The sequence below is a fragment of the Hemibagrus wyckioides genome, linkage group LG14, assembly GCF_019097595.1.
Source record: "Hemibagrus wyckioides isolate EC202008001 linkage group LG14, SWU_Hwy_1.0, whole genome shotgun sequence".
In the NCBI taxonomy this organism is placed as follows: domain Eukaryota; kingdom Metazoa; phylum Chordata; class Actinopteri; order Siluriformes; family Bagridae; genus Hemibagrus; species Hemibagrus wyckioides.
In genome coordinates, this window is record NC_080723.1 from 8,970,283 (window position 1) to 8,987,966 (window position 17,684).

The 17,684-nt window shown below is 35.6% G+C and overlaps 1 protein-coding gene across 1 annotated transcript in view; it reads right to left on the reverse strand.

Moving 5' to 3' along the window:
* The window catches only part of slc38a4 (solute carrier family 38 member 4), a 29,092-nt gene extending 20,846 nt beyond the window's left edge, over positions 1-8,246 (reverse strand). Inside the window, exons 1-2 of the mRNA XM_058407939.1 lie at positions 8,186-8,246; positions 7,883-7,961 (exon numbers count right to left, since the gene is read on the reverse strand). The gene's annotated coding sequence lies outside the window, so the exon portion shown is untranslated. The remainder of the gene's footprint in view (positions 1-7,882; positions 7,962-8,185) is intronic.
* Between the last annotated feature and the right edge of the window lie 9,438 nt (positions 8,247-17,684).

A 17,684-nucleotide genomic window follows, 5' to 3' on the forward strand; every position in this document is an offset into this window, starting at 1 on the left:
TCTGTCCTTCTGGGGCACCGAGGATGGGTGACTTTTGTTTTTTTGGTTATTCATCCACGTTTTTTTCCTGATCACACAGATGTGTACAAGGCTGCCCACACTGAGGTAGCTGTCTGGTTGCGTGGGGCAGTGACATCTACTACCAATCAGCACGAAGAGTGTTTCTCAGACATACACCTCCACAGTGCACCTCAGCGGTTCACAGTGATGAACTGAACATCAGGCAAAAATAACAGAATTAGATTTAGAAGTTTTAAAATGACAGCATATATAAAATCTTCCTTTGAGCTTCGTGTTGTACAAGATACGAGAATTGCATCAGGTTTTAATCTCTTATCGTTACAGGTGAAACAATGTTGGACCAATCTCAGCAATTCTTACTGAATTCACCTGCTAAATCAGTAAAAAAAAAAAAATGAAGGAAAAAAATTCTACTGCCACATAAAATCTACACACAGAACAAAAGCAAAAGGAAGGCAAGTTGCAGTCTATTATCCAATATAAGAAACAGCTTTTTAAGATCTAAAATGAAAAGTAGAATGCTGATAAAATAATCATAAAAGTCACTCTTACTGTGTTGGTTTAGAAGCATTTTCTTATCTCAAGGAGAACGAGCCTTCCTTTGCTGATGCTCATTCCTTATATGGAGTCAGCCATCTATAAAGTCCACGGCTCAACCCACACGGACCAATCACAAGCTTTGGCTCAACGGTCACAACAAAGCAAAGATCTCCCACTACTACACCCACCAAGTTCAAATGTCATGAATGGCCGCAAAGCCAAAAGCTCCAAATTCTCCATCATTGAACAGAGGAGATGCTGAACAGCCTAAAACTGCCAACATTGTGAATTAACCTCTTTAATGAATAAACGCAAATCAGTGGTGTTTATTGGGTAATAATGACATAGATTCCAGATGAAAACGAACAAACAAGCACCAGAATGATGATTTGCTCTGGATTTTTGCTTTACACTTTCAGGGTGAAAAGGTGAAAAAAACAACAATCTGACGCAAAGTTGTTGCTGCTTTTAGTTGTAGGTAACATCATGCACACAGATCAGTAAAATTTCTTTCTTCGCATTTCCTAACTTTTTTGGCAATTGGGGTCAGGGCACAGGGTCAGCCATCATGCAGCAGCCCTGGAGCGGAGAGGGTTAAGGGCCTTACTCAGGGGCCCAAAGGTGGCAGTGCTGGTGCTTGAACCCTGTTGATCTTCTGATCAACAACCCAGAGCCTTAACCACTTGAACCACCATGGACAGGTTTCTTGTAGTGATTTCTTAGAGGAAACATCCAGGAAAACGTGTAGTCACAGGCCTGATTGAGAAAATAAGGTGCGGTGTCTCCAAACATAGTAAATCATGTAATAGAAATAAAAACACTGCACATGAAACACATGTAGTAACGTCTCCAGAAAAATATGGAGAGAGTGAAATCTGCACGCCCGTTAGTGTCAGTATCTAAAGGGCAGTTTACACAGCGATAGCGCACTATTTCAGTCAAGGAGAGATGATTTGTACAGTACATCATAAGAGCCAGGTGGCTTATGTAAGAGAGTTACCTGCAACACTATGTATACAGACTTATCGGTTTTACAAAAGTTTACAATATTCCTTTTACAAATTCAGGCCAAGTGGAACGACATGAAAGAAATGGAAAATATCTTGAAATCTAGTAAAAATTTAGCTCATATTTGCTAATATAAGATTACAATAAGACACACAAAATTTTTAAATCTATTTCTAAACATTTCTGCTCATTTACTTGTTTTGTGTTCAGTACCAGTAAATAAACTCAAGTCTACATCTTCTTGACTTTTTTTTTTTATATATCTAAAAAGATCATTTATGAAAAAGAATTAAAGGTTTTCCTCTTAAGAAAGCACTTAAAAATGATACTTCAGTGAGTAAAAATATTTTCCAGACCAGATCTAAGATAATTATACTAATTAGAAGGTTTTTTTTTTTATTCTGGCAGATTTATTATTCTGGAAGACAATTTTGTTTCTTCCTAGAAATAAAATGTTTAATCATACCCAAATTATGTGGAAACAGAATACAAGATTATGAACAGAAAAAGGTTTAATAATCTTCGATTTGGTTTATTCTAATCTAATAATTGCAAATACTAGGTACATTTGACTCTATTCAAAATATTCTTACTTTGTTATCAGTCTTTTTTTAAACAGGCTATTGCATTATTTCTAAATACTACAATGCAATAAATGATTGTAACGATGCTGTCAGACAGAAATGTGTGTAGAATTGTAGTGTGAAGTGAATCATATACAGTACGGTGTCAATATAAGATTAAGACACTAAACCAAATATAAGATTATTAAAAGCTATTTATGGACATGTCATTATTTGTATCGATTCTAATTTTACTCGGAAACAAAAATTCATTTAAAGCTTAAAATAGGTAAAAATAGGTTCAATAATCTTAGATTTGAATTCTTGTAATAATCTTTAATAGGGAACTTGAGATCATTTTGAAAATGTTCAAAATATTTACTTGCTAAGACATCAATTTTTTTTATTTATTTTTTAAATTTTATCTTTGGACTCGTTGTTAGGATGCTTTCTTAACAAATGCGCTTAGACCTGTTGCGATATTTTTTCCATTTTATTGGCAGACTTCAGGGAAGCACCTGAAAGTATTTAGAGCTCGTATGCTTCTCTCACTGCTCATGCAATCAAACCCGCTACACTTAGAGTCGTTGTAATTGTGTTTTGCTCGATTACCCTCGAGTGCAGACACTCTGTCGCATTTATTTGCTCATCTTTAGGACATCCGTGGCACAGCTGAACTTGAGATCTCAGTTTAACAAACACATGCGTCTTTGCTATATTACACGTTCCTTATCAGTATTAGTGGTCTTGTTTTCTTGTTAGTTTTCATGCTAGTCATAAAAATCATGCTACTAACCAATATTAGCGCTCTACTTTCTTTTTAAGTTTACAGTCAAAAAATCATGCTAACACTAAACAAAAACGCATGCTAGCAAATCCAAAGCTGTTTTACTGAATATTCTTTCAATATTTTTGTCTGTACTGTATTCGACCACACAGTCACAAGGAATAAAAAATAATTATTAACGACATCAGACTTTTAGTATCTGTATTCCAGGGCCAAAATATCGGTAACTGTGTATTTTGGCAGTTTTCAGCTTTCATAATATAAGGTGTAGATATTAAAAGAAACCTTGTGTAAATATGATACAGACATGACTGATTTTCAAGAAGAATCGAAAGAAATTCAAACAAATTGTGCAGATTGCGTGGGCTTGTGGTTGTATAATTCTATTCATGCACGGTTTGTGTCACTCAAACACGTTTTTTGTTACTCCGCATTTATGCAAATGTATGCTTATTGGCTTTCAGCAGATGTTTCTCCTCTGGCATGCTAAAATCAGGTATTTCCAGTTGTTAAAGCAAACTCAAAGTACTGCATCGGATGATGACAGGACAGAATTTAACATGTGAATTAATAAAGGATCATTAATTCTTAAGGTAATTAGTGTTCGTTAGAAGATGGCACACTTTAGCTTCAATAGGTAATTAAACTGTTCCAAGCATGAGGAGGGGGTGTGTCCAAGATGAAATTAATCAATGAAAAGTGGAACAGAAAACTGAGATATTTTAATATTGTTATACAAATCTAAACTGTGATGTCTAATGACAAAAATGTTTTTGTTTACTATATTCAAAACAGTAAAGGAAATCTTAGGATTGAGACATTTACACTAACCAGTTCTTCCAGGTCCTCTTTCTGACCGCTCCGTCATATCTCTGTCCATTTTGTAATGTTATCCAATATCATTCCATCCTAATAGGCTCTTTATTGCATGTAATACAGCTTGTTTGACAGACAGCATGGTATAATGTAGGTCAGTATGTGGTTTGGATTTGGGTTAGATGGTTTGCAGCAGGTAGCATTGCTGCCTTCTCCAGAGTTCCCAGTTTGATCTACGGATCAAGTTACTGTCCCTGTGGAGTTTTAAATGTTCTTCTTGTGTCCGTGTGGGGTTCCACCAGGATCTTCGGTTTCCTCCAAACTCCTAAAAACATGCCAACAGATGGCCTGGATACTCTAAATTGTCCCTCGGTGTCCATTAGTGTGTGTGTGTGCACCACCTTGCAATAGACTGGCATTGCACCCAGCATATATTACTGGCTTGTGCCCAGTGTTTCCAAGATGACTGTGAAATGGTAACTGAAGATGAATATTAAAGTTAATCCATCCTTTTAAGTTATGAAACAGGACTAGAAAGAATTCTTGCTGAAGGCCATACTACAAAAACCCTTCTAGCAGAAAAAATATATAACTGTACAGAAACCTCTCTTTCTTTAAACATGCCTGCTCATTCATGTAATCAGCCAATCATGTGGCAGCAGTGTAATATATAGCAACATCATGGAGATACAGGTCAAGAGCTTTAGTTAATGTTTATATCAAATATCAGAATGAGGGAAAAAAAATGGGACCTTAGTGACCAGGGCATGGTTCTTACCAGATGTCCTTGTTTGAGTATTTCAGAAACTGTTGATCTCCTGAAATGTTCTTCTATTGCTCAAAATTGTGAAAAGACCAGACAACATTTATTTCCAGTCTTCAACTGTCCAGTTTGGGTGAGTCTTTGTCCACTGTAGCCTCAGATTCCTGTTCTTAGCTGACCGAAATGAAGCCCATTTGCTCTGATTTCTTTTTTTTCATACCATTTCATGTAAATTAGTGAGATCACATCTTGTGAACATTAACTAAAACTCTTGACCTGTCTTTGCATGAGTGTATGTACTATTCTGCTGCCATTTGATTGGCTGATTGGATAACTGCATGAATGTACAGACGTAAGGCATTATTAATAAAGGTGAGTGTATTTAAAGTGCAGATCATTCTACATTCATTAGCCTGCTCGATATGCCTATGATACTAATTGAAGTGCCTGAGACCGGCCTTGCACCATTTAGGGCCCGGAGTGGGTTGGGTTGGGAGTGCAAAGCTAAAGGAGAGTTATGGGCTTCTCTATTTTGGTCAGTTATGTATGTGTAAATGAGTGAATCTCTGCTGAAAGATGGTGATATGTGTTCAGGTCACTCTGTACCAAGAGGCTTCAGTGTAAAGTACACAGACTGAGTTTGATTTCAGTGACTTTCAGTGACAAACAGAAATGTTGACATGCTTTTTTAAAACTAAGAAATATAGTAGGTCTGAAAATAACAGGGTGATATAACCCAAAAGAAATTAATCCTAAAAATATCAACAATAAAGAGGTTCATTGCTTGATTCGTACCACTGAAAATATACAAAACTATTAAAAAAATACAATTTGCAGTCCTAATGAATGAAATTAGAAAGGCATTAGAAAGTGTAATAGTTGAAACTAGAAAATCATAACTTTATTACACAACTTTCTTAGTCACTCTTAGTCACCATTTCTTCTGTTCCACAGTGATTTTTTCCCCTATTGCGGTATAATGTATGCTCTACTACATTACTGCGATCATTCCCATGGTTAGTGTCCTATGAGTGTGATGATATTGCATTATACTGTCCTAAAGTATAGACCCTATTATTTACAGAGCTTATTATCAGAGATGTCACAATAAACCCCTGATACCGAAACACTGAATACCAGCCAATACCGATACCAATTCTGTGAAAACTACAGAGCTTCAAAGTTAAACTCTTTCACACAAAAATCACTTACATTTTTTAAGTTTAATAAACACAATGTATTGCTTAAATATAATAAAAATATTACTAACTAACTAACTAACAACCCTAACTAAAGAAATAACAGTTAAGTCCTTTTATATCTCAACATTTCCAGTTCCAAATCTGGCAGTTGTTACAGGATCCGATATTTAATATGTTTTCCTTGATATCCAATCCAACATTTTTTGCTGGTGTCGGCATGATACGAGTGCTGCATATCAGATCAGTGCCATCTCCAATACTTCTTGGTCTTCTTCTTCTCCTCTTTATTTATTTATTTATTTATCTATTACAATGCATTTTTATTTACACTGTCATCTTTAAAAATACTGAATTATCAGATAAATTCAAAAGCATGAGATTGATATATGACTAATTACGTTCGGGTTTGGGCAATGCCATAGCAGTTTTAAAAACAAATAAAATTAAACAATATCTAATTCATTTACCTAAAGTGGAGACGATCTCGATTTGGTAAGCCTACAGACACAGATGAAATGTAACAAAGGTGAGATCTATAACATGCATATCACTAACAAACTGCAGTATAACCATTTTTGAAAACAATAATAAAAAAAGAATATCCTTGATGACAAAACTAAATGACTGATTTACTTTCATTCTTTTTGTAAATGTAGAGTTGTAACAAGATAATGCTATACTATGAAGCTGAAGATCCTAAAATTATTATACTGTAAGACTTTTTTGTTCTTTTTTGCTCCTTGTTGATATACACTACATAGCCAAAAGTACGTGGACACCTGTCTGTCACACCCACATGTGTTTCTTCCCAAAACTGCTGGAAACACACAACTGTCTTTGTATGCTGCAGCATCTCGAACACTGTACCAGCATGACAATGCCCCTGTGCACAAAGTGAACTTCATGATGTCTTAAGTTTGGACTGGAAGAACACGACTGTCCTCAACCTTAACCCGACCGAACACTTTTAGGATGAACCCCAGGCACGCAGGCCTTTTTCTCTCCAACATCAGTCTCTGATCTCACTAATGCTCTTATAGCTGAATGATCACAAATCCCCACAGCCTCCAACATTTAGTGGAAAATCTTCCCAGAAGAGTAGAGGGTATTATAACAGGAAAGAGGGAATAAATCTGGAATGGGCTGCTCAGCAAGCAAATATGGGTGTGGTGGTCACAAAGGTGTCCAAAAACATTTGGCTTTATAGTGTACTCGTGATTAGATTATCTAATCTCAGTGTTTCAGAAAACAAAAAAATAATCACAGCGTGAAAGAACCACGGGGTGTGTGAAGTAGTGGGCGGGGCTTATTCACTGTGTCCAATGTTCTATAGGAGTTGCCTCCCATGCAGAGAACCGTGTTTTTATTCTTCTTGTACATCAAATCAAGCCCATGTGGCTTTAAACACCAAGTGATTAGACTACTTGGGTCATTTTAAAACATCAACTCAAACATAGTCTAAAATACAGGAAAAATGTGATCCGAACCTCGACATAAAGCCAAGCTGCAGGCTATAAAGAGACTAGATTTTATATAAAGACCTACCACGTGCAAGTGATAGAGTATTATTGTTATTATTTTGTGAGAAGGCGATATGCGATTAAACCCCTTTCACCACAAACAATAAGAACCATTACACCACTATCACCCATCCAGTCTGCACACTGGTCTATTCGCGGTCTTTTATCTCCAGAAGATTCCCACCAACCCCCTCCCATGTCTGTACAAAAAAAATATCAAGGAATAAACTAACTTAAGCCCTCGATTCAATCCGTCTAATTCATGCAGTATTAATAAGTACATACTGTACCATAGGAGTCATCTAAACAATGCAGCATATCCTCAGGTCCATACATGCAGCCTTGTCCATCTGCCTGCACCGGCGGAAAAAACACTTACTTTCTTCCGAACAAATCGATTTTTCCCCTCTACCCATCAATCGGAATTAATAGGCAGTGCAGTTTTATTTATGCACCTGATATTTTCCTTATAAAGGATTCACACATCGTGAAAGGTGCGTGGTAAAGCTTTTTTCTTTACAGGAGCCAAACGTCCATGCAGTCAGACACAATGCGTAGATGCCTAGGGTGCACGCGCCAATTAATATATAAAAGATATATTCAAACACAAAAAACACACACCAAGTTGACAGCAATTAAAAGCAATGAAACGAGGCACTGACCTGTAACTCAGCCGAAGTGTGTTTGTTTCCATAGAACTGTCCTATAATTGCACGAATAGTTACACACCTCTGCTTCAGTCTGCATACAAGCAAATTGCTGTCAATTCGCCAGTAACACACATAATTGTGCTAAATGCTAATTTATAATTTATTCAAACCACCGAGCCACTTTGCATAAACTCACCCACGCACTACAGGTTATATTAGCCATTTATGAATATGATCATCTTACATAAAGCATATAAAAAATTTCGCTTGCAGCCGATAGAAATTATAAAGGCTATTTAAATAAACCGAACTCACCTGATTTGGTCAGGGGGAAAAAACAAAACAAAACACACTTCAGATCTCTGAGATGAGGCGGGCTACTGATCTTCAGCTCTTCTAGTTCATACCCATTTAAACCACGAGAAGAGAGTGGAAATTTCCACCCATGTGATGATTTCACAGCCCTCCCATGGATGTGGCATCAAATTACAGCGACACTCTCCCATGGTGGTCGCCTGTACCCTCCCTTCCGCTCAGGACAGAACAGGACTCGACAGGACAACATAGCTTTGCTCAGGACTTTCCCTCAGCTTTTGTTCTCAGGTTTCCCGCCAGTCGTTTGAAATATTATTTAATTGACTTTATTTTTAAATACCAGTTAAGATAATATATAAGATGGAAAAGACCCATATCCAGAGCAACTTACATTTTTTATCTCATTTGTTATACATCTGAGCAATTGAGTGTTAAGGGCCTTGTTCACAGGCCCAGCAGGGGCAGCTTGGTGAACCTGGGGCTCAAACTCACAGCCTTCAGATCAGTAGTCCAACACCCAACCACTAAACTACCACATAAGCCAGTCGAAATATGCTTTAGTTAAACAAACTGTACATGTTACCATTCTGAAACTTTGCACAACACTAATTGCAATAATGTCAGAACTCAAGCAATTAAAAACATTTTCACCCAGTGATAAACCCATGATAGCTTCCTCCCATTTCTTTGGGTTGTAAGATATTAGTGAAAATCACTATTTTGTCCCAATTGGAATGCTGTTGTGGAAACTTTTAAACACTTTTAAACAATGCCAGTGCTGCATTCGGACGAAAAAACCCACTGATAAAATCTTCAGCCAACAGCATACATTAACTGAACAATGTGGAAGAGCAGGATGACCAACAAAATGTGCAGGAAAAATAGAGGTATGTGTGTAAATCTATATACTTTACAAAACTGTCATTTCTGTGTCATTCCCATGATCTTGTGGCTTTGCTGTGGTGATATCCTCCCACTGAGATTTGGGTGGAGCAATAAAATTCTATATATTTCACTGACAAATTGGGCGTTTTCAGAAACAGCTAATAAGCTACTAAATACACAAAGTGGCCAAAAGTGCACAATTCTACAGAATGTCATTATAATTTCCTTTCACTGAAACTAAGAGGCCAAAACCTTTTCAATCATGACATAGCTAGCAAGGTGACAAAACACACAGTAAAACATGAAGACATGCGGAAATATCTGTCAATAGGTAGAATGACTAATGCTGCAGTCATTTCTGTACAATTGTCCTGTGCATGTATAGAAATGAAAGTTAGGAACCATTAGGTAATCACATCACATTACATCACATCAAAAATATTTTTCTGTTTTATTCTTTAGCTGTAGAAAAGAACAGGTGATATTACTTTTTTTTTTTTGCCACTGACATTAAAGTGTTGAAAAGTTTCCGCAACAGCATTCCACTTGGGACAGAATACAACATATGGAGCTCATCACTAATATCCTGTAACACCAGAAGCTTTAATGGTTGATTTTTTATATTTGTGATATCACATCTGTGAACTTGAATAGAACAAGAGGCCTGTGGTCCAGGTTTTATTTCTACATCCTAAACCTGACCAACTTCATTGACACTATATCATGACTTATAATCAGATCACTCTCAAATAGTGTAAAATTAGCATGCAACCATCAGGATAATAAGCGGTAATGATTAATATTGTTAACTGATGGTACATAGACATATCTATACATGCAAGTGACATAGACACTCACATATACATGCACTTTGTATGTACACAAATCTGTTTGTTGCTATGCACATCACTGGGGGACACAAGTGACTGGGTGTTGGAACCCTTATTTTAATCATTTTAATTCTGAGAAAAGAAATAAATTACATGAAATTGTATTTGTATAGCACTTTTAACAATGAACAGTGTCACAAAATGTAGCTTTACAGGAATATTAAAGTTCAGGATATAAATTGTAAATTTAAAGTTTATATTTATCCCTAATGAGTGAGCCAGAGGTGATGGTGGTGAGGAAAAACTTTCTGAGACAATATTAGAAAGAAACCTTGAGAGGGTTTACTACTAACATTAAGATAAAATGTCTCTGAACGTTATCTCATTTTATCACTCATCAGTTGGAAGTGATGCTGTGGATATCTCCACATGGACTACCTGTCAATACATGGGATCACTGTAGGTACCTCTTAGAAACCATGGAGATGGGTTTGGATTGCAATTGCCATTGATCAGTTTTGTACTCAAACCTTCATCAGTGAGCATTTGATAACTTCACGACATCATGAATGAATCTCCTGCAATTGCAATATCCAGTGTCTCTTTTGAGTCTGGTTCCTCTCAAGGTTTCTTCCTCATATCATCTCAGGGAGATTTTCCTTGCCAGAATCGCCTCTGCTGTGCTCATTACGGATAAATTAAAATTTAAAATGTATGACTATATGTCTGTAAAGCTGCTTTGTGGCAAAGTCCATTGTGAACAACACTATAGAAATAAAATAGAATTGAATCTTATTTAAAATGTGTCTTAATATATACATTTTTCTAAGCTACCATCTCTTAGTTCTGCTCTTGTTGGTCTTGTTGGAGATTAACATATCTCGTCACCCAAATAGAAGATAACAAAAATAATGCTAGATCCCTATTTAATACTAAAAAATAAACTAGAAATAAGAGCACCACAGAACGTCTAGTTCTTCTAACTGATCATCTTTATCTTGTGTTAAAAGTACACTCACTGAACACCTTATTAGCTCTTTGCCCTTTACTCTCAAAACAGCCTCAGTTCTTTGTGGCATTTCACAAGATGTTAGAAACATTCCTTTGAGATTTTGACTGCATCGCACAATTCCTGCAGATTTTCCAGGTGCACATTCAAGCTGCGAATCTGCTGTTGTTCCAAATCCAATTGGATTCAGATCCAAGAAAGGATATAGAAGAACACTGAACTCATTTTAATATTTGTGATGACTTTTACTTTGTGACAGGATGCATTATCATACTAGAAGAATACATTATATGGATGGATAAATTGTGGCTATGAAGGGATGAACATTCTCAGTAACAATACCCAAACAAGCAGTACATTACACCACTTGCACCCGTCTGGACTGATATAAGGCAAGTTGGGTCATTGGATTCATGCTACTGATGCCAAATTGTGACTTTACCATCTGTGTGCCACCTCATTCAGACGAGGCTATGTTCTTCCAGTCTTTGGTGAGTCTGTGCACAGTGCAGCCTTCTTGGCTGACAGAAGTGGAACTCGACATGGACTTCTGCTGTTGTAGCTTATTTACCTTAAGGTTTAAGGTGTTGTGCATGCTGAGATCTGCTTAAAACAATTGTACAATTGAGTGTCTTTCTGATTTACTGTAGCTATTCTTCCTTGACCGCTCTCATCAATTAGTCTTCAAAACTCCCTCCAACTGGATGAGACACATCTCTGAGGCCAGTAGTAGGTCATTTACTACTTTAACCAGCACTGTCTCTGTGCTATGATGAGGCCTGAATCCTGACCAATATATTAATAATGAATGTTATTCCCGTGTAGGTATGACCATAACTGCTGTACTACTATTTTCTACAATTTTAGAGATGGGGGGTGTGTTGATATTGACCTATAGTTGGACAGGTGACAGGGATTGAGGTCAGGTTTTTAACAGTGCTAGATTAAAAGATTTAGGAATAGCCAGTGCTAACAAATTTTCAAACCAGTCTGTCTGGCACCAACAACCATGCCATGGTTAAAATGACTAAGATTTGATTTTTTCCCCTCATTCTGATGGTTCATGTGAACATTACCTGAAACTGCATTTATGCATTGCACTGCTGCCACACAATTGGCTGATTAGATAATTTCATGGATGGGTAGGAGTACAGGTGTTCCTAATAAAGTGTTTGGTGAGTGAACCTCTCTCCTGATGGGATTAGTGGTGGCCCAGCACTTTACTTAAGTCACTTAATGTTTAATAAATTTCTATTTTTCACAAGTATTTTAGAAAGCCATATTCTTGCATCCTCATGAGTGGCATGCTGTGGATATACACTAGTACTTTGTCTGCGGCATTTAGGTGCCTGCTAATTTGCTTAATAACAAAACTGATGTGCCCTCTTTAAGCAGTGCAGAGTGTTCTCCCAGTAGTTTTCCATCAAGCACAGTGGCCAGCACTTGGGCGTCATTCCAAACAGATCCTCTACAGAAACAGACCACTGCATTTCTCTATGTCTGCGTTATAATAGCGGAAACAACGACACAGGGTCTGTGAGTTCCATCATAATTTATGTCCAGAACTATTAAAACTCATGGAAAATTTGCCTAGGTTGGCTTACATAGTCAGTGTGTTAAATGTCAGATATTACGACATGTAGTCTTGAACAGTTTCAGTGTGTTTCAGAAGTGTGATCCCGGCGGTCATTCTTTCTACGTAGTGAAATTCTACTTTGTGAAATATACTTAGCTCCTAAACTAATGAATAGTTCATGTTTCATCTGCAATTAAGCGTTTGCACTGGTCCACTTTTGCATATCCTGCACAATTATACAGTTAATGTTTCCTTTTTTAAAAAAAATATTCATAGATTTATTTTTATTTTTATGTTTATTCTCATAGTTTTTCATAAATTCTTGATATTCATGCTCCCTTGCTTCAAACTATGCACCAGTACACCAAGACAACCTTGCACAGGTAAAACCCATGGTACTTGGCAATAAAGGTGATTCTGATTCTGATTGTAAGATAAGCTTGGTATACTAATACAAATATATTAATATATATTTGGATCGAATTCCATTGGAGGAGATAGATAGGTTTGGGAGTTTAACTGTTTAATGGATTTGCATTAAATCCACCAAAGTGACTCTTGCTCACAGCGTAGCTTCTTGAACACAGTCTATGGGAAATCAATGGGAATCACACAAATGTGTTTTTGACACTGCCAATGCCTGAATGTAAAAAGACCTGCATAAACAAACACCACAGTGAATGAAGTAAGCCTTTGGGGCACATGTAGCATCTGTGTTTATCTGTTTGAAACAGAACCCACCTAACTTTCCTTCACTTCCTGTCACTGCTCTAAATATGCACTCAACTTCATGACCCTCACATCTTACAGACTGAAGATTGGAAAGGAATGGCAGCTTTAAGGAGACCACAGTAGGAGATCCCTGGAGCGCCAGTGTTTGTACTACACAATAAAAGAGTGTACACAGGTGCTGTTACACACAGGGGCTAACCACAGTGATGCTGTTTTTGAAAACATATTTTTCAGAAAGTTGTTTTCTGGACTGGACGTGCAGCTGCAATGTGAAGGGTCATTACAGCACATAAAGACATTGTATTCTGGGACACAATCAAACTGTTGTGTAGATGCAACAATGTAAAAAAAGACCTGCATTAACTACAGGTGAAAAATACTTGTGAAAGATAACTACAGTTTAATTGTATTTTTTTGTAATAACTAAAATAAAATAACAATATTTTATCTAATAAATACTACTACTTATCAAATAAATATTGCTGGTGATCCACATATGGTTAAAAAAAATCTAAAAAAATAAAGTTTTCTATGTAAGTTATATGTTTCTTTGTTTATAAACAAGTAAAACATGTATGTAGCTATTAGTAGTTCGTTTTTACTCCTAAAATAATTAAGACTTGAATTTAACCGAAGTTGAATAACATTTGACAGAAAATAAAACATTTTAGGTTACATAGTTCAGTATACTGTGTGTATATTGTGCTTATTGTGTATCACACAGTGCCTAAATACACTACAGTGATACAGAATATCCTACACTCTCATAAACCAGAGCACTGCTGAAATCGTCAGATGGTGTTGATTAACTTTCTAGAAAAGCAGCTCTGATGGTCGTGCTGGCTGGAATTGAAATCACCGGTTTATATTTGTGTGGACTGTCTTCAAAGAAAATATATTTTTTTCACTTTCTCAGTAGCACATAAACTTGCACAAAAAAAGGCTGGTGAGGATTACTGATTAATTATAACTTCAATAAAGTAAGTGACAACAGGAACAACATTCAACAATGGAACTGTAATTTTCAGAAATTTTACATTATATAAATAATATAAATGCCACATTTCTGTGCCTGTAACAGCAATAAAACACTTTGACATGCTGTTATTAGACAATATTCAACACCATCAGAACAAGCCATCACTGATTCAGCCATCACTACAACAGCATGCCATATGAAAACATTGTAGGTTTTCATCCATTTCTAAAAAAAACAAAAAAAACAACAGATTGTGTGATTATCTCTTACTCCAATATGATAGTGTCTTATACCTCCTGTTTTATTCCACCTGGTACACCCAGAAGACTTTAATACACCCCAAAGCACCTATTTTTTTCTGGGCTTCTTTTTTCAGGTGCTGTTTTTCAGGTCAGAGCTGTTCTTTAATGGGTTGTGAATACTAAGAATAAACCATCATTGTGAAGATATTGCCCTTTTCAGTTAAATCATTTTGTGTTGTGTTTGGTTATTGTCCAGATAGTTCTTGCAATAGGCAAGTTAGATTTTGGCCAGAATTTCATAATAATTGTAACTTTATTTATGCTATCAGATGCAGAACACAACATCCCCTAAATATGATCAAAACACTTCCATTACACTTCATAGTAGGTATGTTGTTTCTTCTTGTTTGGGGCCCTATTTTAATGCAAATATTCGATTACATTTTTATTTGTATATCTAAGGGAGTTTTTACTTGCCGCAGTCGCCTCAGGCTTGTTCATTAGGGATAAGTACAAATATAAATCTTGAACTTTTTGTTCTCTAAGTTTTGTCTTCTTTAAAGCTGCTTTGAGACAATTTCCATTGTTTAAAGCACTATACAAATAAAATCGAACTGTATATTACAGAACTCCATTTACTGACCCAGACCAGGATAAAAAAAACAAAACAAAACAAAAAAACAAGGGCTCAAAACACATTATTCATATTTTGCCCTTTAAAATCTACTGAGTATAAGACTATGGGGTCACTATATAAAACCATTTACCATGTTACTGTATATGAATCATATGATTCAGATGAATAATCAGCTTAATTGTTTAATTGGATTAAGACTTGTATTATTGAATTAAATATTTATAAATAAATCCTTTTGCTTTATAATCTGTATTAATTAATTAATTAATATCTGTAGCTAATAAACACACTTCTTCCACTCATTGTGTTTGACTGTCTGTCTGTCTGGTTGATGTTTCAGATGTTTAGATGCTCTATATAATACGCAATATTACATTTTTGTCAAACACATGATGTTACATAATGCATTTCAGTCTACAGTGAAGATGCTTTTATATATTTTTTTTCTTTATGTTGTGTAATAAGTCTCCATTTCATGTATCAAAAATTGTTATGTCATTTATAAATACATAGACACAAAATCATTTGGATTTCTTTTAAGAACGCATGGAATAGAGATGAAAACTATCATTTAAAATGAATGACTAAAATCCCACAATAATGTGAATGAAGCAAATTGCAGTCATGTAGTTAATTAGCATCTTCATTAAATTATTACCTCTATTATTATCCACCTGGTCTCACTATTTCATATGTACAGTATGTTGCTCCTCAGAGAACCATCATTAAGCAATGTGCTCGATCCTGCACCCTACTGGAGATAGAAGAAATTATCTTTTCCACATATGTTCATTCCTGTCATATCTATAAACAGCACATTTAAGGCGACATTGCAGCTTGAGAGCAAATATACATGCTATGTAATGAGATAGTCATGCATGAGGGCTGAACCCAAGTTAGGTAACATAAACCTTTACAGTAATTGACTAAACTTTATAAACATACACTAGGCTCAACTCAAATATACAAACACCTGGACTTATTTCACAGTCTACTTGAACCCTAAAAGCATAAAACCTTCATCATAAATAAGCAAACGTTAATTTAATAAAGCAAACTAAAATGCAGTATGCAATATATAGAGCTAGGTTTGTTTTAACTATACATTTATTCTGCAGAGCACTGGTTTTAAAATTATTGGCACCATTATAATTTTCTTTTATTTATTTAGTTTTATTTATTTTGTTCATGAAAACTCTCCTGGAGAAAATCTTTTTACAAGACGTGTACTATACAAAGATTTTGGACCAGATCTTCACTCAGAGCATTTTAATTTCTCATTCTTATAAAGCATCAGTGAGCCACAATCGTTTATAGTGGGTCCTTTTTTGTACACAATCCCCTATTTTAACTTGCCATTGATGTAAAGCTTGACTTTGGTCTCTTTGATCTGACCACAATACCGTTATATTTGCATTGGCAGTTGATGTTTAGGCATTCTGTGGCTTGCACTCAAGGGGGCATTTTTGTGCAAACTTCACACAGCTTGTTGTTTGGTTTCTGGAACCTGTAAATGTCAAAAATCAGCTTTATATGCACTTCTGAAGCAGTCTTCTTTGGGCTCAGTATGGACATGTGTTTGAGAGCTGGCAAACTGTTCAAGGCGTTTTTATTATAGACATGATTGTTCAGGGCCATCACTGGCTCAGCTACCTTTCAAATCCAACATTGACCACCACTGGCAAGGCTGTTATGAAAAGTCTGTCTCACATCCAAAACAGACATTAAGCGAGCTGCATGGGATGTTTCCTACTTTACATCAGTGTCAGTTTACTAGATGTTTTGGGATATTTCCCACACTTTACCTTGTTTTATCTAAAACAGCATTATAGAATTCTGTTTTCATATACTCATAAGCAAAGTCCATTTAAAATAGAGAATAGTGGAGCCTTAGAGATTTGTCATGTTTTCTTTTTTAAATCAATTTCTGTGTAAACCAAGGATCCGTAAGATCATTCTAGGAACAATGAAGAGTGTCACCAATTTGTAGACATGTCTAATTAATCTAATTAAGCTTATTTCAATATTGTACATAGATTTGCAGACGATAGAAATGTTTAATTGCACAATAAGCGGCAAATCACACTGTGTAAGGGTTTATGGTTAAGATTATGGTTGCAGATGGTGCATGAAACAAAGCACAGAAGTTTCTGTCATTAGTCATAACTTCACTTCACATTACTTCTCTCTCTCTCTCTCTCTCTCTCTCTCTCACACACACACACACACACACACATACACACAAAAACAAGAAACCAAAAAAACAAACAAACACTAAAAGCAGCTTGTCAGTTTACCAAGAAACTAAAAAGCACAGTCACCCCTCTTCTGGGAAGCTAAACAGCACTGGAGACTTCTTCCATAAATCTCCTCTAACATAAATAAATAAATAAATAAATAAATAAATAAATAAATAAATAAACAAATAAATAAACGATATATATTTTTATAGATTGTTTGTTAAACTCCACTTATTATTGTTATTATTATTATTATTATTATTATTATTATTATTATTATTATTATTATTATTATTATTATCTATTTATTTTTTCTGTTGTTGTTATTATTGTTGTTGTTTTTATTTATTTATTTATTAAAAAATCCAT